This window comes from Balaenoptera borealis (genome assembly GCF_965194805.1).
Source record: "Balaenoptera borealis genome assembly, chromosome: X".
NCBI classification, from domain to species: Eukaryota; Metazoa; Chordata; class Mammalia; order Artiodactyla; family Balaenopteridae; genus Balaenoptera; species Balaenoptera borealis.
The window spans coordinates 6074770-6100829 of record NC_138881.1 but is presented as its reverse complement, the minus strand read 5'-3'; the positions used below and the strand labels follow the sequence as shown (position 1 = coordinate 6100829).

The following is a 26060-nucleotide window of genomic DNA, read 5'->3' as shown; positions in this document are numbered from 1 at the left end:
AATAAAAAAGATCCCACATGCCACAACGAAGACCCAATGCAGCCAAAAATAAATAAATTAAAAAAAAAAAACCCTGTATGTCATAAAAAGGGATGTACTCCAGGTGCACAGTAGGAGAAGAAAATACCACGCTTTCAGAAAGGAATATCACAAGAACCATGAAGAAAATGTTAAACATCATTAATAAAGCACTTGCCCTATTTTGCCACTGGACAAAATATTTTATTTATAAAGTGTCCTAATAACATTCGTGTTTGATATATGTGTGTCTACAATCATTTTGCCAATAAGAAACTAAACTTTGAAGGGCTGTGTGAAATGCTGAAGTCACACTGCTACAAGGACGAGGTGGGATTCACTGTGAGGCCGTCCCTTACCTATATCCACTCTTGTGTCTTGTATCCAAATGTTTTACTCATGCCCTTGAAACATTAATCCCAGTAACCTCCCTCCTAAACCTTTATCAAAAAGAAACTCTTTTAACAAATCAAAAGTTGGGTGCATCAAAATATTCATAACAGTAAAAACTGTGAAGTACCAACAGAAGGGAAGAGTAAATAAGGTTTGGTATATCGATCAAAAGACAAGAATTAACTTACGATTTATAATTCTGAAATGCATTCAGTATTGTAGAAAATGATGCTGATAAACTAGTAAACGAAAAAGCAGACTAAAACATTTTATGAAGACTATATTTCTAATATATGAAATACAACTCTCATGCAACATTTAAAAATCATTTAAAATGTGATTTTAGTATGTGAGAATTCTATTTGGGGGGGGGATCAAAGCATTTTATTGAGGGGCTTTGGGCTTTTGACATTGAAAATATTAGTGTTAGTTGTATGTAATTTGAACTTAATGAAAATCTTCAAAGAATCCAATTTAGGTGTGATTAACAAAACACAGACCCATTAAGCCTGGAGTCTTATAATGAAAAGAAATAATAATACCATTAAGCTACCTTTTTGCCATTTAACAAACCCTAGAGAAAGTGTGAGGTGTCTTTTGCTATAAACAACCTTTGCATTTTGGAATCGTTGGCGTAACCTCTCTGAATATGCTTCATTACCTGAAAAAGGATGGGTTTGGAGGCGATCTCTTAATTTGCCTTTAGTGGTAATATTTCATGAATTTATAAATCCAAGGAAGAAAATATAAAACAAGAAGCAAATTCACCAGCATGGTACTATGTGTAATAATAAGAGAACAGTTTTAGAATAAGTGAGATAATCAAAAACATTGAACTTGGCCCATTTCAGCTAAGGATAAATTACATATCCCTGTATAGATGTGTAAGAAGGAAGATAATTTGTTTTTCTATTGATGGATACTTGGACAGTTTCCAGTATGGGGCTGGAAATCAAATATTCAAGTGGAAAATCTACTTCATGCGTGTACCTGTTCCTTGACTTAACCCAAGCAAACGATGGCCAAAAAAGTGAGGCATGACATGGACCATGGAGATGTAGTCATGCAGGATGAATTTCTGTAAATCCTCTTTGCTATCTTGAAACTTTTATTTTTTGCCTGTAGTTATACATTCAAACCCCTGAAAAAGGAGTGGTCCACAGCCAATGCCTCTGTGCTCAACATTAACTAAGTATGCAAATCAGTTCCAGGATGCTCAAACCAAGCAGTTACACATGAGATACACTGAACTAATCTATATGCAGCTTCATTCTCTTCTGAATACTTTTTTATATCCTTCCCATCTGTTACGAACACAACTTACATAAAAAGCGTCATCTCACTCGATTCTATGTATCTATGGATTGCGCTTGACCCTAAAGCTTCTTAGGAGTATGAGTTTAGTGGTCACAAGTAACACGTGCTTTTGAATAATTACCTACCATCTTCTCGGTCTTAGATAAGAGTTAAGTCCTTTCCTCTTACCTCACTAGTTTACAAAGTGCCCAGTCTAGATGGCATCCATGCGTCATAGGCTAATGTTAGGAGGTTCTAAAAAATGGTCAAAAACAACACTAATATACTGACCGGACTTCTGGACCTATGTGAAAGAATGAACTTGACACATTTTTCCAAGGAAGCCAAGAAGAAAAGTGATTTCGGAATTTTGGGTTTGTGGAGTGGCCTAGATGTAAATTTCTTTTTAAGTGATTGAATTTCATCTTGTCTGAAAAACTAAAATAACAGGAAATAACTAACACGAAGAAATGAATTTCAAAGGCGATAACAGCACAGTACGATTTTTAAATGTCTCCAATTTTATTTGAAAACCAAATAGGTATTATATTTTCATAGCATCAAACTAGACAAATAGGTCTGTGAGAGCAGATATCCTTAATTCTAAACTTTTCCCTCAATTTGCCTTCTTTGGAATACCGACTCTATTTCATGCAGAATGTCCCAACAATGACCATCACTTCTGAAGATATAAAATGACGACTACAGTCCATGTCTGTCTTCAGTTCAATTATTTGGTATATTATCTCCATGTTATCTATCTGCAGGGTGCCATTATGAAAATTCGTATATTCACTCTTTTTTCAGCAAATATTCCTTGAGTCTGTCTCTGAGCTAAAAAAAGTGATTATTATGGTGGTGACAGAGACTCATGAAGTTGGGTTTTTTTTGTTGTTTGTTTTTAGTGAAAAATGACTGTAAAGATTTAATCTTCTTCCAGGTTTTCAGACAAGGACATGCTTGAGGCATATGTGTTTTAAGACTTCCAAATCTCTACATGACCATCCCTTAGAGCCTTTAACTGAATACCTTTATGTAAGAATTTAAGTCTACACCTCAGTCTCTTTGTAACTGAAGGACATGGTGACTTTATCTTTGATAGAACTTTGAGTTTTCTTATTTTCACCTTTAGAGTCTTATTTTCTTGGTGTGGTTTTCAACTGACTAGCCTACAAAGGATTTATTCTCCAAGTTACGGATCACTCTATTGCTTGAATCTGAGAGGCCTCTTGAACTCTTCCAAATATCAGAAAAATGTCACTACTGGTGTTGGATTAATACTAAACCTTCTTATAGCCATTATGAATTTCAAATAATTTAAATGAATTTACATGAAGCTCACGTAATATATTGTCTGACGTATTAGTGCCTCAACACTGGAAGGCAAGACACTCTTTCTCAAATGCCGATATTCACAATCTTAGCATCCGGTTTTATTTTTTTAGTCACTTACAATAATACCTTTGAAGACTTGGAAGGTCTTCATTCCTGGAACTGTTCATACACAGCTGGATGTACATGTAGCAGAAATGTAATAGCAAGTTTCCAAACAGTGGCAAATTTTAGTCTAGAAAATATTTAACTTCCCTTCAAATACTCACCTATTCTAAGGTTCTGTGAGTCTAAGGATGAGTGTTTTTGCTTGACTTGCATTCTGAATCCTCCTTGGGGAATAAAAGGTCTCACCTTTATTTCCAGGGATCCAATAAATACAGAACTGAGATCTCAGGGATTGACCCAATATGCTGATGACCTGTCACTGAGACAGAACTATAATCTGGATAATTAATGTATATCTATACAAGCAATTTCATTTAAAGGGCGGATAATCTTCCACTTTATTTTTGTTTTTTAATGATGACCCTGCTTACACAGAAAATGTAGTTAATTTTGCTTTTACAAAATGCAAAGAAGCCAGAGGCAAGCAGATGAAGCTTAGCACCCCCTTTTGTTATTTTGTACAATTTGTTCTTGAAATATTTCAATGTTTCAATAGCAAAGTTATTTCTTATGCAGTGAATTTTTGCCAGCCAGGCACAGGAAGACGAGAACAGGGCAGTAGTCAGCACTCTGACCTCAGAAGACACAAGAAAATCTATGGTTCCCATACCCCAGAATTTTCTTCCAAAACTAACTAAAAGGGATGTTCAAAACTAACAGACTTTGGGGCTTCCCTGGTGGCGCAGTAGTTAAGAATCCGCCTGCCAATGCAGGGGACATGGGTTCGAGCCCTGTTCCAGGAAGACACCACATACCGCAGAGCAACTCAGCCCGTGAGCCACAACTACTGAGCCTGCGAGCCACAACTACTGAGCCCATGTGCCACAACTACTGAAGCCCACATGCCTAGAGCCCATGCTCCGCAACAAGAGAAGCCACCGTAATGAGAAGCCCGCGCACCGCAATGAAAAGTAGCCCCTGCTCGATGCAACTAGAGAAAGCCCGTGTGCAGCAACGAAGGTCCAACACAGCCAAACATACATACATACACACATACATAAATAAATAAAGAACTAACAGACTTTAAAAACCAAATTAAATATAAAAGTTGGTCACAGACTTGAGTCAGTTTCCTCACCTATTCCCATCTCTATTTTTAGGTTCCTCAAATGGAGGTGAAATATACACTTCACAGATGGATGACATATACTTAAAACAGTAATAACATGTATTTAATAATAAGTGATTCTATAATATAGGTTTCCTCTTTACAGAATTCCACATGAATTTCTTTTTTTTTTTAATTGAAGTATAGTTGATTTACAAGGTTGTATTAGTTTCTGGTGTACAGCAAAGTGATTCAGATATATATATGTATTTTTTTTTTCTTTTTCAGATTCTTTTCCATTTTATGTTATTATGTTATTACAAGGTACTGAATATAGTTCCCTGTGCTATACAGTAGGACCCTGTTGTTTATCTATTTTATATATAGTAGTGTGTGTCTGTTAATCCCAACCTCCTGATTTATCCCTCCCCTCCTTTGCATACATTTGTTCTCTACATCCGTGAGTCTGTTTCTGTTATGTATATAGATTCACTTGTATATTTTAGATTCCACATATAAGTGATATCATATGGTATTTGTCTTTCTCTGACTTACTTCACTTAGTACGATAATCTCACATAATGTTTCTAAACAATTCTGGAAACAAAGTTTACTCCTTCAGTCCACAAAGGTTGCTGAGCACCTACTAGGTGTTAAGTAATGGGGATACAAAAAAAAAAAGAAGAATGAGTGTGTCATACCTATAAACAGATCACTGCAATCAACAGAAAGATCTACTATCCACCCGCCTATCTCCGTGTCCACCTGTATATCCACCTACTCACCTCCCTCCCTCCCTACATATATATCAGGAGAGTCACAAAGGAACAGAGGGAAAGCACTTCTCTTTGCGGGGAGTCAGGTTAGGCTTCACCACACTAGTGAGAAGTAAGCTTTCTCCACCCAGACAAGAAGAAATCATATTTCAGAGGGAACAGCATCTGCGAAGCTACTTAGGAACAGACATTGTGCTCGCGGCTAATCATATACAATTTGGTGGTGATTACAGCCAAGGTAAGTAGGGCCTTTTTACTGCTATATTACGAGACCAACACTCTGTGTCTTATTAAAACAATAATTTTGTTCTCTCTCATGATTCTGTGGGTTGACTGGGCTCAACTAGGCAGTTCTTCCTCAACATGATACTGGCTGAAGCCGCAGCTCTCTGAAGGGGCTCAGCTGGATGGGAACATTTAGGACGGTTTCGTCATCTTTCCGGCAGCTTGTCAGGGACACCTGGAAGGCTGGTCTCTGCTGAAATGTATCAATACATAGTCTCGGGGCCTCTTCCTGAGCCTCTCCCGGCTGTCTCTCCAGCAGGGAAGTTGAATTTCTTACATGGTAGGCTCAGGGATTACAACATCACAAAAGTAAAATCTGCAACACCTTCCTGAGACTGAGGCATGCATTGGCACACCACCAAGTAGCCACTGCCATTGGTAAAGTAAGGTCACAGAGAGCCCAAATTCAGGGGGGAGGGGACTACATTAGGGCTTGCATACAAGAAGTTGCAGTTCAGTGGGAGTTCTCTTTGGAACCAGCATCCAATATCTGGCTTCCAAATATTCACTTCTCTTCCAAGACCCCAAAGTCACATCATTGCAGAGTCAAGGTCAGGCTTAAGTTAGAAGAGTGTGTCTCCTAAGTAACCTTCAGGTGCAGACAGATTTACTTGGGGTGCGGCCCCTCTTGATCTGAAGGCATGTGAACTAAAGTGGTGAGTCATTTGCCTCTCAGATGTAAACATACAACCAGGAGACAGGCAGACAGGCGGGAGAACTGCCACAGACACGTTAGGATGAACGCTCAAGTTTCATACAGACTTTTCAACTACATGAAAATTCTTAGGAATGAATGAGTGGCAGTGGCCCTTCTTAGCACTCATATTTTGGTTTTGATATACCACTGCCTATTTCAAGAAGCCAGAGTTTCTTAGAGAAATGACTGCTTCTCGTTCAGAATCAGGGGGTAAACACGATGAGACTAGAACATCTGGACAAATCAGAGAAATAAAGATACCAAAGACTAGCAGGGTTCTGTCAAAAAGACGCAGTGGCCAAGCTGAAGGAACTTGCACTGGCCGAAGCTTCAGTAAGGATAGATTTGTCAATGAGTGAAATCCAACAAATATAGTTAGATCCGAGAATTTATAAATATATTTAAAAAATAAAACTAGTTGATCACACTGTGAATATGAGAAGTGGCCAACTTATTACCTTGAAAATCTAAATGTATATCTTGCTTTTTCCATGTAAGCAACAGAATGTTAGCAGAGTTATACTTTTACTACAGTTAAATAAATGAATAAAGTCATCAGATTAGAACATCACCATTTTGCAGGCCTCAATGAATTCATGGATATAGGCATTGAATACCAAATGCTGATAAGAGCAAAAAGATTAAAAGCCAGAAAACATGCATCTCCTGATGAAAGAATTTAACTCCAGCTATAGTCTTGCCAATGGACCAAATCTGATTTTGATCGAGCCTCTGAATTCACCTGATGATCATCAGGAACTGCAGGGAACAGAACAACCTGTTTAACCACAGCTTAAATATACAGTAAGCAACACTCAGACTGTGGAAAACACTACAATTCAAACAACCCAGGTTCTTCAACAGATAAACTGTAATAGGGAAAAAAAGGGGGACTGAATAAGCAAGACTGCAATTTAAAGACACACAGACCAACCCCTAAGCAGCCCACTCCCTAACACCCGCAGCGTGCCAACAAAGGGAAGGATTTATGAGCAGCATGTCATCTAGCCTGACATTCTCGTGCTGTCTGCGAAGCTTTGCTGGGTGCAGCTCCATGTGGCCTCTCCTGTCTTCCTCCTTTAAGGAAGGAGAGAGTTTAGTAAGTCTAAACCTGTGAAATGATCCACAATTACCCTCAACTTTTAAGAGTGGCATTAGGATGGACAAAGAATTTGGGCCAGGAGGGAGTGGAGGAAGTTTTTCAAGAAGACAAGCTCCTTGGTGAAGATCATGTGCTATCGAAGACATGAAAAGACCAATGGAGTCCATGGTGAGATGAGAGAATGGGAAAGGAATACAACTCTAGTTATTTCCTTTCCCTTGCTTTTCTGGCTATCAGGAAGTTAGGGGAAAGGAAAACTAAAGAGAAATCAAGTCATTCAAGATCTTCTCAGCGAGTGGGGCCACCCAGGACCCCATATGAAGTTTACCTCCCCGCCCTTGGAGAAGGAAAGCTGGGACCAGATACCAAGTCTCCCTCCCCTTTTCACTTTCTGCGAGGGGTTGTGGAAACCTCAGGGGAAGCAGTGTGACCAGAAGGAGAACCAAGCTGACTGTGGAATGAAAGGAAAGGCTCCAAGGGTTTCATATGAATTCAGAGAACAATCAGATGCCTGAGAGTAGCACCTTCCAGGGGGGAGAAGCCATCCCCTACAGAAAAGAGTAGAATTCTGCTGCGCAAAGAACGGCATGTCCCAGAAGAGCAGAGACCAACCCTCCTTGAATCCAAGGGCTCAAGAAAACAGGATTTAAAACCCATTCAATAGAAAAAACAAGGGGAAATGTGTTGAGAAGCATTTGTTCACGTCCCATAAGTAAATGTAAAATCTCTGGACACAGCTACCCATGACAAACATGATCGAAATGGAAGAGTAAACCAAGAATCTCTGAGAATGTAGGAGGCTGTAAAAATGTCAAGGAAACTGTTCTAAGAGACTGGAAAAAATTGTGATCATGTTTTGCAGTCACAATCAATGCATTGGTAGAACTGTTGTCTCTGGTAGCTTTGGAAGACAGAAAATGTACCTAAGAAATTGTTGCACTGGGACAGAAAGCTTTACGCAAATTACTATAAGAGGCAGCTGGTCCTTACTAACTGTGTATGAGAAGGTACTACTATAAAAGGAATAGATGCAGAAACAGCAGGTTAACTTGGAGACAGAATTTAGAGAAAATAGAGATTCTGGGAACAGCAAAACTGGAAAACAAATATGTGTCTTAACACCACCTTGTTTAGTGAGAAAATGATTCCCCAAAAAAGTTAAAACCCTGGGGGAAAAAAATCCAGCAAACTACCAGAAAGCTGTAGCCTCAGGGAAAAGACCAAAGCAGGAGTGTAGCACTAAGACCCTGTATTAAGACTTCGGAAATCTAGTAGAACCTGTTGGCTGGGCAAAATAGCTACTAAGAATGTGAGGGCATTGTTCTAGCAGAGCCTTGCATACCCAAAGTAGTGACTAAGTCCAAGAGGAAAGTATATCTCAAAAAGAAGTGCTAATTCCATTCTAGCACCAGCATGGAATCCAATTCATAGGAGACCCTCCAAAATTTTGAGACAGTTGTACTGGCAAAAGTGTTTACCAGTCTGGAATAAAACAGAACGACTTAGTTCAAAATGTAAATGTAAGCCTCAGTATCCCCAGCTATGTATGAGCAGGAAGCAGAGAAACTGAGAAATTTGTCCAAAGGGCGTATTTTCCTGTTATTGAGCAGCTAAGGAACACACAGAAAAGAAAGAACATTCCAGATGGTGGAGCCCAAAGCACTGGAGAACAACAAACTAGGTAGCCACTTCTGGGAAGCTGACTTAATCTAGAAATATTTCCCACCCCTGGATAGGGGCTCTTCAATAATTCATAGCCATGTAAACAATGAGTTAGATTTGCATATGCTCATATGCACAGCTCTCCGATTTATGTATTTCAAGAAAAGGAAAAGAAGGAAGTTGTCACTTGTCATTTTCAATTTTTTAGTGCTCTATGAATTTTTAAACATGTGTCTACTTCTTAAAGTATCAGTGGTGTCATCTGGATGGTGATATTAGGAATCATTTTCTCTTTTCACTGTACTTCTGTATATTAAAAAATAAACTCATGTTACTGTTAAAAAGCATAACTAATGAAAGAGAAATTCTGATTCTAGGATTTTCTGTTGAAACACTTCACACAACTATTCAAAGTTTATGAAAAATAGCTGCCATAACATTGCTTATTTTAGGGAAATAAATGAACCACTTTATTGCCCCAAAGTTGAAGACTGAATTTTTTTCAAAGAATATATACATAAAATATTCTTTAGCCATTAAAATGCTCTAGATGCATTTTATTATCAGCAGCTTATGTTTCTAAATATCATACTAAGTGGTCACCTCACACCAGTTAGAATGGGCATCATCAGAAAATCTACAAACAACAAATGCTGGAGAGGGTGTGGAGAAAAGGGAACCCTCTTGCACTGTTGGTGGGAATGTAAATTGATACAGCCACTATGGAGAACAATATGGAGGTTCCTTAAAAAACTAAAAATAGATTTACCATATGATCCAGCAATCCCACTACTGGACGTATACCCAGAGAAAACCATGATTCAAAAAGACACATGCACCCCAATGTTCACTGCAGCTGTATTTACAATAGCCAGGTCATGGAAGCAACCTAAATGCCCATCGACAGACGAATGGATAAAGAAGATGTGGTACATATATACAATGGAATATTACTCAGCCATAAGAAGGAACGAAACTGAGTCATTTGTTGAGACGTGGATGGATCTAGAGACTGTCATACAGAGTGAAGTAAGTCAGAAAGAGAAAAACAAATATCGTATATTAACGCATGTATGTGGAACCTAGAAAAATGGTACAGATGAGCTGGTTTGCAGGGCAGAAGTTGAGACACAGATGTAGAGAAAAGACATATGGACACCAAGGGGGGAAAACTGCAGTGGGGTGGGGATGGTGGTGTGCTGAATTGGGCGATTGGGATTGACATGTATACACTGATGTGTATAAAACTGATGACTAATAAGAACCTGCAGTATAAAAAAACAAACAACTAATACTAAAGTTTCATTGGGTTATTTGTATGGAAATATGTTAATATAAATGTTTCAGACATTACATGAAATTTCTAAAAATCTTATATGTTCTGGTATAATGTTATAAGTCATAATTCTAGTTATTTAAAATGTATATCTCAGAAATAACTAATTTTCTTTGTCAATTGCATTATTATGAACTTTCATCAAATATTTAACTGTGGTCATTTCTAAGTCTTTTGTCATTTACAGACAGTTCTGGGTGTACTCTGATGCTTTTGCAAATATGTTCCTATAAGAGGGTTTCATCTTCAAGGAATTCATGGAAAAGACTCCGGCAAGTACAGGTTTCTGGTAACTGACTCTACTGCTGAACTGAATGAATAAGCATTTTCAGAACTCTAATGAAAAACTGATGAACTCATAAAAGTGCTAACAAAAGATCAAGATAAAAAAAATTAATTACATGGGACTGAGTGAACTGATGAGGATGAGTATAATTTTTGTGACTTTCTGTTTGAATTAAAAAAAAAAAAATCCCACAAGGACTCAGAGGCAAAGAATATAGAAATCAATTTTCACTGCAAAGTAAAGGAGCTGTTACAGTGGAGGATTACTGGACTGAATGTCGATATTAAGACATAGTATGAGTGTGTTTCGTGTTTGGTAATTGCAATCATTGTTGCTTTTGTTGTGGTCATCCATTTACAATGCTTGGTGTCAGTCTATTTATCTCTTGTAAAAATAAAATACAGTGTGTGTGTGTGAAAAAAATAAAAATAAAAAAAAAAGTGAAAAAAAAAAGATGATCTGTTAGCAGATATAGTTACAATCCAGTTTTTGAGTACATATATATGTTCAGTATTTGAATATATATATATTCCAATATTCTAGTATTTGAAAAAAAAATATATATATATACACCTTTCCACTCAGGCAGTAGTATGAGTACACATACGCTTCTAACTTAAATACATATAAAAATAAATCAATTAGATAAAATGTCATAATATTAAAATATTCCACCAAGTTTAAAATATGTAATTAATTTTCAATCCTGAACTCTGCCCATTGTTAGAAGCCAATATGAATGTTAAGTATTAAATTGATTATAAAAAGAAATAACTCACACATTAAATCTTCAGATGAAAACCTAGCATCACTGTCAGTAATGTCATGATTTCCAAATGTATGAACCCAACTCTCACTCCCCATGTGAGCCCTAGAACTGCCTTTCTAATGCTTCTGAGGCACCTCTACCAGGATATCCCATAAACACTATGTGAAAAAAATTTTATTATTTTTTTCTCCCAAACCTATCATTTGCATTCTCTAGTATTTACCTATTTCCCAAGACTATTCTCTGATAATCACCATGGAGTGTTGTCATAATAGGCATTAATCAGTATTTATGGTGAGTAACATCTCTGGCCGGTACAATGAGAACAATAACAATATTTATCTCACAGGGTTGTGGAAGATATTTAAATGCAGTGCCGCTAATATGCCCAGAAGAAGTCCTGAGACAAAGTAAGCACTAAATGAACAGTAGAAACCATTTAAATTATCATCATTATCATTCTCTTTATTCTTCATGTCATATTTACATACATATGCTTCTTTTGTAACTGGCCACCTTATTTAACATGCTTGTGTTTTCTATTATTATCATTATCATATAATTCATTATCATTATCATAATGAATTCCTTTGGCTTTCCTATCTTTAAAAAATGTTAATTTTGATTTCCAAAATTTTAAACAATTGTATTGGCTAATACTTCCACACTGATGTTAATAATAAAAATGACATCAGGCACCCTTCTTTCTTATTGACTCTAGTGGAATGTTTCTTTCATCATCAAGACATAGTTAGGCATTTGGTTGAAGTTATTTTTATTACTTTCATGTCTATTTTACCTAGAACTTTTGTCTTAGTGAAATAGTGGTTGAATTTTAGTTCAATAGTGAACTTTTGAAATAGTGGTTGAATTTTTATCAAATTTTTTTGGCACTTATTGAAACACCAAAGTTATTTTTTTCATTTAACTTAATAATGTCATGAATTACATTAATACATTTCCTAATACTGAATCATTCTGGTATTCCTAAAACAGATGTTATTTCATCATGGGGTATTACTTCTTAATATACTGCTGGTTTAAATGTTCACTTAAAGAGTTTGCGGTAATATTTATATAATTGAGATGACACTTTTTATGCATATAACTTTTTTACTTTGTGATCACTGTCAGATTTTAATATCAGAGTTAATCTACCTTCATAATATTTAATACAACTATACCTTCTTTTTATATGGCCTTGGTCAGTTTTAGTACCATAGGGATTACTTGTTCCTTTAAAGTTCAATAGCATAGAAATTTCACTTCCCCTATATTATGGGGGAAAATTACCTGTGGAATAACCTTCATCTGTCACTGTGTGAGCAGAGAGTGGAGGGAGGCTTTGACAACTGTTTTCAGTTGGGACCATTACTATCAGTCTGTTTAAACTTTCCTAACATTTCACCAAGAAAAAGATGCACCTCATAACTTATAAATATTCTATAGTTTTCCGTATATATTCCAATTTTACATTCTTACTTATCCTTTATATTTCTCTCTCCCTCCCTCTCCCTCTTCCTCACTTAGACTGGTGTACACAGGATTTCATCTACAGGTTCTGCAATGTGCACCACGCCTTAGGAAATTAGACTCTACTAGTAATTATCAAGTTTGTTTCTAGACTATAAGACCAGCTCTAGGACAGCAAATGTAAATCTACAACCTACCAATCCTTGGCTTATCATAAATTGCACGGAGAAATTCATTGGAACCAACATGAAACAATCATTAAAGTGAACATGGTCATCTCGTCCTGGAATAAGACAATGAGAAGCAAGCTCCCAAACCTAATGACAAGAATCGAGAAGACAAAGAAATGAACAAACACTGGGCTCTTCGCAGAACCAAGGCTGCTGCAGTGGACATTGCTGGTTTGTTGTCTGGAGGGTGCTTTGCACCCTGACTCTGCTCTGGGAATTCCCCAGAACGTGGACCTGCGGTAGGTACCCAGCTGCAGCCCAGCCGAGAGAGAACAAGCCACTTGCATCCACTGTCAACCACCCGCATCCCTAGTAGAGCCCGAGATCATGAGGATGCCCAGCACTGGGACTAAGAGCTACAGGTTACGCCCTGGGTCCATTTGCTCCTCCCCTTTCCTCTGCACCCGAATAAATAAGTCTGGGCAAAGAGTCTGGATTTCTTAAAATACTTAGTTTGGTCAGCTCAGGGTGGAGAGCTGAACGAGCCAGATAGGTATAAGCTGGTCCTGCCACTGGTGTAGTCAAGTCTTTCCACATCCTTGGAACCAGATCCAGGACTTAGACTCTTGGTGAGGTGCACCCAGCATGGACCACGTGAAGCTACACTGAGCCACATCTAATGCTCTGACCACAGGGGAACTTTATCATCTCCAAGCTCTCAGAATTAGGCCAAGGGACTTCCCTGGTGGCGCAGTGGTTAAGAATCCACCTGCTAATGCAGGGGACACGGGTTCGAGCCCTGGTCCGGGAAGATCCCACATGCCGCGGAGCAACTAAGCCCGTGTGTCACAACTATTGAGCCCGTGTGCCACCACTACTGAAGCCCGCACACCTACAGCCTGTACTCTGCAACAAGAGAAGCCACTGCAAGGAGAAGCCCACGCTCTGCAACGAAGAGTAGCCCCTGCTCGCTGCAACAAGAGAAAGCCCGTGCATAGCAACGAAGACCCAACGCAGCCAAAAATAAAAATAAATAATTAAAAAAGAAAAAAAAGAATTAGGCCAAAATACTTGGCACTTAAACCGACTTTAGTTCCAGAACAGGTGGGCAGCAGGTAACTCTACAGAGTCATATGAATCTATCCCATAATCTCCTACAAACACTCCCCTACTTCCTGTTCTGGCCTTATGTGTTCTGTTCTCCACATCCAGCACCTTCTCTCTTAAGAGGACCGGGGGTCAACGGGAACAAGGATAGTATCGCCAGATTTTAGTTGTGTGCATTGCACATTTGTTGAAAGAAACTGGCAGAGTATTCATTTATAAATTCTACCCTGTCTTCCTATTTTCTAAGTACTATTCTTGTTTTTAACTTTATTAATTTTTCCTTCCTCCTATTTTTAGGGCTAGCTAGTCAAATTACTGTAAGGTGTATTTTATCGAATTAGAAACGAAAACAATTCTAAGGACACTTTGGACTGGAATTTTCTTCTTCTAAGGACACTTTGGACTGGACTGTCTGCCAGTGACGTCTGGAGCTAGCTCACACAGATTCATTAAATGTTCAGGAATTCGGGGAGCCTGCTGTTCAATGCCGTCATTATTAAAAATTAACTTACACAAACTTGCATTCAAAACTCTGTTAAAACCATAGTAATAAATAAACAAATGCTGTAATTCTCTCATCATCTCCCTACTTGTTATCTCTGCTTTGGAGGTTATTGGCGTCTATGGTGGAAACGTTACATACTGGCGGCTACTGTCCATCTCCTCCCATTTCTGTGTCCAGTGACCATGGTGGGAGCTTGAGATCAGCCATGGTGGGGGCATTTCCACCACAGAAACCGGCAAGTGCTACAAATAAGGACTTTATTATTTTGTTGATTTCCTAGACTAAAGAAAATGCTGGAGAAAATAATAATAGTGCAGATTAACCATAAAAAGTGTTGAGTCTTCAGCCATTACACTGTGAGTAACAAACACAAAAAAATGGAGGAAATATCTCCCAGTATTTGAAGTTTATTAACTACCGAACTCAGCAAACAAACTGCTCAGCTGGGGGATACACAAGTAAAGTTCTGATGTATACCTTCCCTGTTTTATTTTTCTCTCACTCATTAATATAAATGAATACACAAACACCACTCATGCTCGAAATACACCCACAAAAGCAACTGTTAAATAGTTACCAACCCACCACTAACCATGCCCAGCTCATTTTGATTTGTACTCTGCCCCAGCAGCATTATTTTCTAAATAACTTGCAATTACATTTTAAATGTTCCCTTGTTTGAATGTCCTTAATCTCTAAATGCCCTCTTAAATAACTCACTACTTAAAGAGTGCTATTTTTAAAAGAACTCACCCACTTAGGATTTTATTACACTTTTTTGTTATTAAGTTCTAATTTTATTGTTCCCTAGTCATAGAATGTGGTGTCTGCTACTGCCCCCTTGATTGATTGATTGTGGGGTGTCCTTGTGGCCAAATATAAAGCCGAATTTGGAAATGTTTTGTGGGTCCTGGAGGGGAAGGCGTGGTCTGCCTAGCTTGGCTCACGGGTATTAAATATACAGACACACATGCTAAATTCTGGTAAGTATTCCATCTGGGTCTTCTACCAAGTTTCCAAACTTTGTTTACATGATCTCTGGCGGTCTCAGCCTCCCCTTCTCCCTGTATTTCTAATGGTTTTACCCATGATGATTAAGCACAGTCATAGTTTATTTATGCTTGTTGACACTTTTCCTAAATGTTTGGATCAATTTGTTTTAGGTGTGTCTCTGGTAGACAATTTATCACTTGGTTTTAATCTGTAATGAGTGCCTTTCTGTATTAATAGAGACCTTATTTGCACTTACTGTCAACAGGCAGTTAAGATTCAATTGCGTCATTTTACATGGTGTGTTATGTACAGTGAGATGTCTGTATGTGCTTTCCTGTCCGATTTTGGTTTCGTTAGTAATATGGGGAGCGTCAGTGAGTTGTTTTTTTTTTGTTTGTTTTTTATGTCTCCCTCTTTGACTTCCACAAGAATTTTCCTCTTTTATTTATTTATATTTATTTTTGGCTGTGTTGGGTCTTCGTTTCTGTGCGAGGGCTTTCTCCAGTTGTGGCAAGCGGGGGCCACTCTTCATCGCGGTGCGCAGGCCTCTCACTATCATGGCCTCCCCTTGTTGCGGAGCACAGGCTCCAGACGCGCAGGCTCAGTAGTTGTGGCTCACGGGCCTAGTTGCTCCGTGGCATGTGGGATCTTCCCAGACCAGGGCTCGAACCCGTGTCCCCTGCATTAGCAGGCAGATTCCCAACCACTGCGCCACCAGGGAAGCCCAGTGAGTTTTTAGCAGTGTAAATTTAGGACATTTCTTTAGCTGTCTTAAGAGGACCACAGAAGTACACTATATTCTCAACGGCAGTAAGATGGTCTAATCATCTCTACCGGGTTGACAGTTGACGGAAGGTTGTGTTTTCTCTCTCTCTCTCTATCTGACCTTCAGTTAGACTCTGAACCAGATACACAGTGTAGACAGGCCAAATCTCACTAGTCTCACTGCCTCACTGTGCTCCTTGTGGAGCGAGGGCCCTTCCCTGCCTCACCGTGGGGGCCGCTCCCCTGTAAGACCAGCCTTCCCATGGTGGTAGCATGAAAGTCAAGGGAATGTTGGCCATGTCAGTCTTTTTAGTGGAGCTGAGCTTTCCTTTCTCCACCAGAGCCCTCTGTTTTGGTACCGTCCCCACAGGAGACAACTGTTGATGATTTTATGGATGCTAAAAAGTATCCCATCACCAATGTCATGCAAAAATGAAATGTCTTGTAAAGATTACACCACCTGTGATACACTTCCGTGTTTTCACCTCTAGAACAACCTGTTCCACTGGGAGCCTCGTGACCGCAATTCAATAACCCATATGGATTGTTATTACACATCCAGGCTGCAATCAAGGCTGCAGACTGAGTTTCAATGCACATGGCAATATATTTTCAATTTGCTGTTCATTACTTCTGTAAAACATCTATTACAGCCAACACTGTTTCCTTAAAAACTTAGGACCTGGATCTAAAACTTAGTTAAATTCAATCAAAGTTATAAAAAGCTAGAAATAAATCACTGAAAACCTGAGAAGAAGGAAAAACTAGTAAACAAGCCAACAATCCACTAATTACGTTCTCTCTTTATTCCAAATACGTATGTATTTCCTAATTTATGAGGTATAGACGTACAGGTATGCCTGTGTGTATGTGTGATAAGTATACAATATGTATAATATGTAATATACATATATCACAATTTTATGTGAGATATATATATCACAACAATTGAATCACTATTCTTTTTGCTTTAGGGTTATTCCCTAATTTATTGCTAAGACCTTAGTAAGTGCAAAGCAGAAAATTACTTTATAAGCTCCTGGGAATAGTAATCCAGAATCCATCCTCAAGTTACTCAGAGTAGAGTACCAGAAAACCAAACATACAAGGAAAAAGCTGCAAATATACCAATTATTGTATGATTCGTGAGGACAGGGCAGACTATGACACAGTATCTAAGAAGCGCCCCCATTTCAGTGACTCCGCACAACAAAGATGTATCTCTTGCCCACTCATCCTCGGTGGTCCTGCTCATCTACCAGCTGTCATGTCTACAACTTGGCGGCCTCCCGGGTCCCCAGGCAGGGGACATGAGGCTGAGGCATTCTGTGGGATGCTGGTGCAGAGCAGGCCTGCCCAATCAAACAATGGTCAGAAGACCTAAATGGGCATCTCTCCAAAGAAGACATACAGGTGGCCAATTGGCACATGAAAAGATGCTCAACATCACTACGTATTGGAGAAATGCAAATCAAAACTACAATGAGGTACCACCTCACACCAGGGTCAGAATGGCCGTCGTTAAAAAGTTTACAAATAACAAATGCTGGAAAGGGTGTGGAGAAAAGGGAACCCTCCTGCACTGTTGGTGGGAATGTAAATTGGTGCAGCCACTATGGAGAACAGTATGGAGGGTCCTTAAAAAACTAAACATAGAATTACCATATGATCCAGCAATCCCACTCCTGGGCATATATCCGGACAGAACCATAATTCAAAAAGATACGCGCAGCCCAATGTTCACAGCAGCACTATTCACAACAGTAAAGACATGGAAACAATCTAAGTGTCCATCAACAGATGAACGCATAAAGAAGATGTGGCACATCTATACAATGGAATACTACTCAGCCATAGAAAAGAATGAAACAATGCCATTTGCAGCAACATGGATGCAACTAGAGATGATCATACTAAGTGAAGTAAGTCAGAAAGAGAAAGACAAACACCATATGATATCGCTTATATGTGGAATCTAAAACACAACACATATGAACCTATCTACAAAGCAGAAACAGACTCACAGACCTAGAAAACAGACTTGTGGCTGCCAAGGGGGAGGGGGGGGTGGAGCGATGGATCAGGAGTTTGGGATTAGCAGATGCAAACTACATCCTATGTATATGATGGATAAACAAGGCCCTACTGTAGAGCACAGGGAACTATATTCAGTATCCTAGGATAACCCATAATGGAAAAGAATATGAAAAAGAATGTATATATATGCACAACTGAATCACTCTGCTGTACAGAAGAAACTAACACAACACTGTAATTCAACTATACTTCAATAAAAAAAAATTTTTAATGAATTATGTGTTTTTCTAAACATGGCACTTATGTAACGGTTCGTACACATTTTTAAAGTCATATTTTATCCAAGTCCTTCAGGACATATTTCTTTAAATTAAAATCATAAATAATCCCATAATTTATATTTTCTTTCTAGTACACGCTATAATTTTTTGCCATTTTTGTCTAGGGATACTTAATGATTTTCATTATTATTAAAGAAAAAGATAAGTCCATTAACATTTGATGAAAGTGGATTTTTTTTAAAAACCATGTTACATACGACAAACGAATATATGATTTGAACCTGAAACTATTGTTGCAATCTCTTGGTGTTGGTCAATTTCAGGAAAGTTGATTAAAGAAAAATATTCAGATGGCAAAATTTACAGATTTAAAAACTAAAAAAAAAAAGAAAGAAAACAGAGATGGTAGAAAGATCGGTGGTTGCCAGGGGCTAGAGGGGAGGGAGGGATGAATAGGTGGAGTGCCGGGAAGTTTCAGGGCAGTGAACCTATTCTGTTTGATACTGTAAGGGTGCACACAGGATATGGTGTATTTGGTCAAACCCATAGCACACTCAGCACAAAAAGTGAACCCTAATGTAAGCTACGGACTTTAGCTAACAATAATGTGTCAATCGCGGTTCATCAATTTTAACAAAATGGATGAAACTAACCCAAGATGTTAATAATAGAGTGACCAGAGGGAGGAAGCAGAGTACGCAGGAACGCTGGACTTTCTGTTCAATTTTTCTGTAGACCTAAGAGTGCTCTGAGAAACAAAGTCTACTACTTTTTTAAAAATCCCATCTGTAGAGGTCAGAAAATGAAATGTTTAGGATGGTAGGAAATTTAAGTGATGCCTTAATCAGTAAGTAGCTGAGACGGCTTAAATGAACGGCACGGTATGTCATGATATGTAAAATATAATCGTGAATTTAACAGTCAGAAACTCCCCCCCCGAACCTTAGTTATCCAAAGTCTGAAGAGAAAAAGAACGTTGCATCTTGTCTGCATAAAAACCTACCTGAAGGGCTTATAAGATGATTTAGAAGGGCTCCCTGCCCTCCTTGGCTGCCTGAATTCTTCCCCAAGCTTAGATTCTTTTGTGTAAAGAGGGCATCGTCCTGATCATCACTCCTGATTTGCAAAGAGCACATGAATTGCAAATAACTTAGACTTAATAAATTTATTAGAGGGCTTTGTTCCATGGCAGGGGGGAAAATCAGGCCAGTGTGACCTCAGCGTGAGCAAGCAGCGGGGCACAATCCCCGATTTTCCTCTCATGGCAAATCCCTGCATCCGATCGGGAGCCTTCACAATAGTAGTATGGAGACGTGCTCGCTTCTCCCCATCCCAGGCCCTGAGAACATGTCCGAGCTGGCGGAGCTGTCTCTAGGGCTGGTGAGCCGGCCCTGAGCATCCTAATTGCACCCTCAGCTGCTGATGACCCCAAAAGGCTCCTTCAAGCCCATTAACTTTGAATGTGGTCCCCACCAACAAGGCCGCCCATTGTTAACCACAGCTGAATTCCGTGAAATGGTGGTTTCGAATGTTTTGAGTAAAAATTCTTCCCAAGCTGTGAAAAGTTGGCAAGAGCCTGATTAATGGGACTGGAGCTGAAACAATGCACCGTGCAGCTGAGTAATCGGGGAAGCTTGGAAAATGAAGAAGAGCTTGAAACACAGACATCAGCCAAGGCCAATGACGCCAACCAGACCAAGCAAAATAAGGCCATCATCTTGGGGAGAGAAACATGCAGATCGGCTGCAAAGTGCTCTGGGGTGATTCAAAGATACAACAGCCATGTCTTCAAATGAGAGCCAAAAACAAACAAACAAAAAACAAAATGAGGGTCACCATTCTCCAAATGTGAGGACTTACCTTGTATCATTGGTTTTACCACAAATAGGAACAGGACTCCTGGCTCTAGCTGAGTGAAGCCCACAGCTACTTGTGCATCTCTCTACAGCTCCTCAAGCAGCCGTACTTCCTTAGGGGATTGAGTTCACATCCCCTGGGCTTTTCACAGTTGACCCAGTCTGTTTTGTCCTCTATGCTGTATCCCTGTCTCAGACTCCTGGAATCCTTTCGAATGGTTTGTCTTCAAAGCTCTCCCAAACCTATTCTCAACCAAAGATGCCACCTTTTGCTTCAACTGGAAAACAGGAAGCCATCAGCCTGCAATTCATACGTGTACCCACTGTTAGAATCTTATGTACGTTATCTGTAGCCAGACTCTATCCTGGATTCAAGAGACATTACTTGATTCAAGAATACAGGTACCAGGGCCAGATCACTCTCACAATTTCTCTCCATCAATAACCCTCTCTGAGTCAGTTATTTAGCCTTAACAGTAGTACCTGCCTTCTTCTGGGGTCATTCTGACAAATGAACTCTCTAACACATGTTAGACGCTCAGCACGGTGGTATCTGATGCTGGGGCATTCCCTCACAAGCTCTCAGTAAAAGTCAACTCTCAAGAGCCCCATTGATATGAACCTTGTCATAGGAGAAAGTCAGATAAACACCGTAATCATATTCTCATTTCCATTCCGCCTCCATTGTTTAATTCCCTATACCCTACATTTTAAACACCATGGAAGACCAGGGATGTCTCCTCAGCAATATTCTCTAATTTCTCCGCCTGATACAACATGCTCATAAAGTTACAACTACATTCCACACATAGAACAGTAGCTACTTACTGGGTATCTGCTGTGTGGCATGAGTTATATACAAAAACAACGAGTCCAGGCAAAATGACTACATAAAGGCAATGCAACTCATTCATCCAGTACATGTTTACTGAGCCCTCCATACACCAGCCTGGTGATACAGCAATGATCGAAACAGATCAATTTATTCTCACTGAGGACAGATGCTAACGTGAAGGGACAAATAACAAACCAAAATGTCCATCATGGAGTGATCATTTCCAGGAAGAACAGATCAGACAGGGGAGAGAGCTGTTGGGAGTGTGAAGGGACAATGACCTTTGTGTCTTCATGGAGAAAAAACAAGGGGAGGAGCTGGGCGGGGTCAGGTGTAAGGGCGTACTCATTTTTTCCCTACACACTCGCATCATGCTTGACTTGATGCGTGCTGCATTATCACGCGTTGATTAAAAACTGTAATATAAAACAGTGGGAAAGACCAAATTAGATTTCTGCACTGTCACGAAATAAAGGATGAAATGCATGCAACTAATATTAGTTGGGAGGACTGCCCACTTATTGGGCTGCGGCAGACGTCACGTATTTTGGAGGTTCCCTGGTTCCATGGAGCAACGCACCTGTCTCCCACGCTTATGACGTCCCGTCCTGGAGTTGCTGCCCGGAGCGGATGTGGCCAAGGGTTAGTGAAAAACATATCGGGAGTGTGCTCTTTCTCCTGGAGCCCACGATGCCCTCCCTCTCCCCCCGACCGCCCCCACCCCTTCTCCTCCCCCCTCCTCTGGGGACCATTAGGTACCGGGCTGTCACTGTCCAAATGGGAGATCGTGGCTCTGGAACCAGAGTCCAAAAATGTCAGTCTTGCTTTAAAAAAAAAAAAAAAAAAAAAAAAAAGCAGTAATGCAGATGTATGACAAAAAGATTTGGAAAAATAAAAGCCAAGTGCTGAGTCAATTTTTCTCCTCCTCCTCTCCCTCCTTCATTGTTTTTCTTTTCTCTCATCATAAAAGAGAGGATGGGGGACTTCCCTGGTGGCGTAGTGCTTAAGAATCCGCCTGCCAACGCAGGGGACACGGGTTCGAGCCCTGGTCCAGGAAGATCCCACATGCCGTGGAGCAACTAAGCCCACGAGCCACAACTACTGAAGCCTGCGAGCCACAACTACTGAAGCCTGCGCGCCTAGAGCCCGTGCTCCGCAACGAGAGAAGCCACCGCAATGAGAAGCCTGCGCACCGCAACGAAGAGTAGCCCCCTCTCGCCACAACTAGAGAAAGCCCGCACACAGCAACGAAGACCCAACGCAGCCAAAAATCAATAAATTAATTAATTTTTAAAAAAAGAAAAAAAAAAGAGAGAGGATAGGAACTCCATGCATGTGAAGGCCACCCAGGGGCAAGCCAGTGACCAGAACTGATGCCTCATCCCAATGCAGTGACTACAAACAGCCTAGGTTTTCTGATGCCATTGCGGGCAAGAGGAAAAGAGAGCAGGCAAGATTTAATTGATCCCCAGTGAATGAGTTTACCTCTAATTTTGCTGCAGCCTAACTGTCTGTCATCTGGCACAATGAGGACTCAAAATTTAGCTTATGTAGAGTTACAAAATAATACAAAAATATTTTTACATAACTCACTATTTGATCTAAATACACACTCACTCTTTTAAGGCCTCGGTAATATCACTGCTAATAATGGTGATAATAATAACACCAAGAGTAAGAAGAACAGAAAAACTAGAGAAATATTTGAATTGTAGTTTTGGTTTAAAAAAAAAAAAAAAAAAGCTATGAATGTGCTGAGGCAGCAAAGTGTTTACTTAATTCGCAAAGCGTTTATAAGTTGCTAAACAGGGTCCTCCCGGAAGGGACAGACATTTGTAACAAACTGAGCGGGCACCTGCCCTCAGGTTGACTTCACGTGGCATCCTCTTCCACAACATGCACTTCTGTTTACCTACAATGGAGCCCTGAAATGACAGCTAGTCAGAGTGGAGCGGGTAGCTGTAAAAGAGAGCATCTAGAAACGTTCTCCTCTCTCTCTCTCTCTCTCTCTCACGATTTACACTCATTCTTTAACCAAACCAATTACGTAGAAGACATAGGTAGCAAAGCAAGGTTATTTAGGGTCACGTGCCGTTAGAATCAAGGGTCTGACTTTACAAATGGAAGGCAACCTGAGTTGACTTTTTCTCTTTCAGTTTCTTTTCCAGTCTGTCGTTTTCTCCTCCCCGCGTATAGAACCAAAAAGGCTTGCTCCAGTCTAGCACTCTTGCCCCTCCATCAGGGCTTGTCAAATAGCTCATGGACCAATTCAGCCCACTGCCTATTTTTGTGGATAAAGTTTTATTAGAACACATCCTTGCCCATTCATTCACACAGTGTCTGTGGCTGCTTTCACACGACAGCTGCAGAGCTGAATGATGGCAACAGAGACCGTACAGTGTTCACAAAACTGAATATATTTACTCTACGGCTTTTTACAGGAAACGTTTCCTCTACATTGCAGTATGCACCGACCCAAACTGAAGGACATTCTATGTAGTACCTGAGCAGTACCCCTCAAGATTGTTCTGCAAAACTCTGACTCCCTAAGTAGTTCTGAGAAATGCCTGACGTGACTGAAGGAATCTGGATGAAGACCTTGTGAACTGAAGCAAAGGTTACTTTCGGTACGTACCTCCAGACCGGCACGAAGTCAGTGGTATAGACCCACGGCCAGCACGAAGTCAGTGGTATAAAACCCAAAGAGGGCCTCTTACAGCGAACCCATCCCACTAAGGAAGGCCACGAGAAAGGCCGGCCTCTCCACGTCAACCCACCACACCACCAGCATCCGAGTCAGGCTGTCCAGCACACCACTCGTTTCCACACGTGGCCAGTGGACACTGGAAATGTGGCACTTCCAAACTGGGACGCGACGGAAGTGCAAAATACACACTAACCTCAAAGGCCAAACAGGAAAAGAGGTGGCCTCTAAAGCATCTCATTCAACATTTTACATTCCGTGTAGAACTGGCACTTGGGATGCACCGTGTTAGATAAAATATACCGTTAAACTAATTGCACTAGTTTCTTTGTACCTTTTTAACGTGGCTACTACAACTTTTACAGTTACAGAGGCACTTCAAATTTTGGCTGACGTATAAATTCTACTAGACACAGGTGATTCAGAAGAACCAGGGAAAACTTTCATGTACTGTTTCAAGTATCATTTCATGTCTCCATAGAAAACTTCCAAGTGTAATATAGGAAATTTATCAGGATACTAAGTATACATACACACAGACATATTTATTTATACACACACACACACACACACACACACACACTAGGGTACATGGTATGTCAAAGATTGACCAGTTTAATGTGGAAAAAAACAAAAAAGCAAAACCACTGTTCACTTAAAAGGAAGACAGCATTATTTAAACTTCAGTTTTCCTAGGAGTGTCCATCTTTACACCCTTCTGTTAAAAAAAAAAATACACGTGTAATTAATAGCCAATATATGGAGACAATCTAAGTGCCCATTCAGGGATGAATGGATAAAGAAGATGTGGGGTGTGTGTGTGGGGGGGTGTGTGTGTGTGTATACACACACACACACACACACACACACAATGGAATAGTACTCAGCCATAAAAAAGATGCGATTTTGGCATTTGTGACAACATGGTTGGACCTTTAGGTAGTTATGCTAAGTGAAATAGGTCAAATAGAGAAAGACAAATACCGTATGATTTCACTCACATGTGGAATATAAAAAAAAAATGTATCAACAAACCAAACCAAACAAAAACATTTACGTACAGAGAACAGAGTAGTGGTTACAAGAAGGCAAGGGGAGGGGAGAGGCGAAATGGATAGAGGGGATCAACTGTATGGTGACACATGGAAACACAATTCTGGTGGTGAGCACACTGCAGTGTACAGTATATAGAGTAGAAATACAATGTTGTACACATGAAACTTATATAACGTTGTAAACCAGTGAAGCAAATAAAGTAAAACCTGTGTGGTGAATTTAAAAAATTTTAAAAATACACACGCATTCTCCTTCTTGGGAGAACCTGGTCTTCATCTCGAAACGAACATACCCTGCCTGGCAGACCACTGGACTTGCCTAACCAATAACCGCAAAGGCGAGGTACGAGGTAAATAAACTCCAAGGCTTTCCAAAAAGCGTAGCGTGGGTCCCTGAAGCTACGAGCTCCCATGAACTGGAGGTCTGACCCCAATAGGAACAGTGTCGGTTTCTGCAGGTAAGTACAGTGGGTTTCAGTGTGGTCTCTCAGACACCCCGTGACCCTGTGCAGAACTGCTGTGCTTCCAAGGTGACTCACCACCCCCCAGGTATTCCCAGGAGAGTCTCAGCCTCTCACGCCCCCATGCCCACAATGAACTCGCCAGTCTACCGGAGATAAAGAGGCAACCAGGCCTCTGTTCACAAATACGTGGTCTCCACGGGAAAATGGTGGACGTACGACCACTATGAGACACTTTATAAAATTATTATTAATATTAGTTTTACCTAAGGGCAAACATGAGCTTTCTACCACTTCAGCAAAACTCATGACCTAGAGCTTTCAACCTAACCCCTTCGTGTTTAAGACGTATTAGTTGGGGGAGGTGGCCATTTTACAAATGTTAAAGAAGTTAGTTATTCTTGGCTTCAGTATTTATTTACTCCAGCAAATAATGGCAAAAACACTGCTGCAGTGAAACAATTGGGCTTTGCAGAAGTTAAGACTTGTCTGTCTTCTGTAAGTTTTTATACTACGTTCTCAGTTACATAATGGTTCACATTATCTGGTAAGTGCCAAGGTCACACTAAGTTCATATTTTGGAAATACCTGTATAAATAGAGTGCTGTGAAATGATGTTTTTCCGTGGCAGGGGGAGATGGGGAGTTGTG

At 40.0% G+C, this 26060-nt stretch overlaps 1 protein-coding gene and 1 long non-coding RNA gene across 8 annotated transcripts in view; one reads left to right on the top strand and one right to left on the bottom strand.

Moving 5' to 3' along the window:
• The window catches only part of LOC309619949 (uncharacterized protein), a 552071-nt gene that overhangs the window by 324895 nt on the left and 201116 nt on the right, over window positions 1–26060 (bottom strand). The gene's annotated exons all lie outside the window — the stretch shown is intronic.
• LOC309619986 lies at window positions 1850–26060 on the top strand. The gene is made up of 3 exons (XR_014239339.1): window positions 1850–5269; window positions 11518–15786; window positions 16140–26060. It is a non-coding gene; the product is annotated as an uncharacterized lncRNA (long non-coding RNA).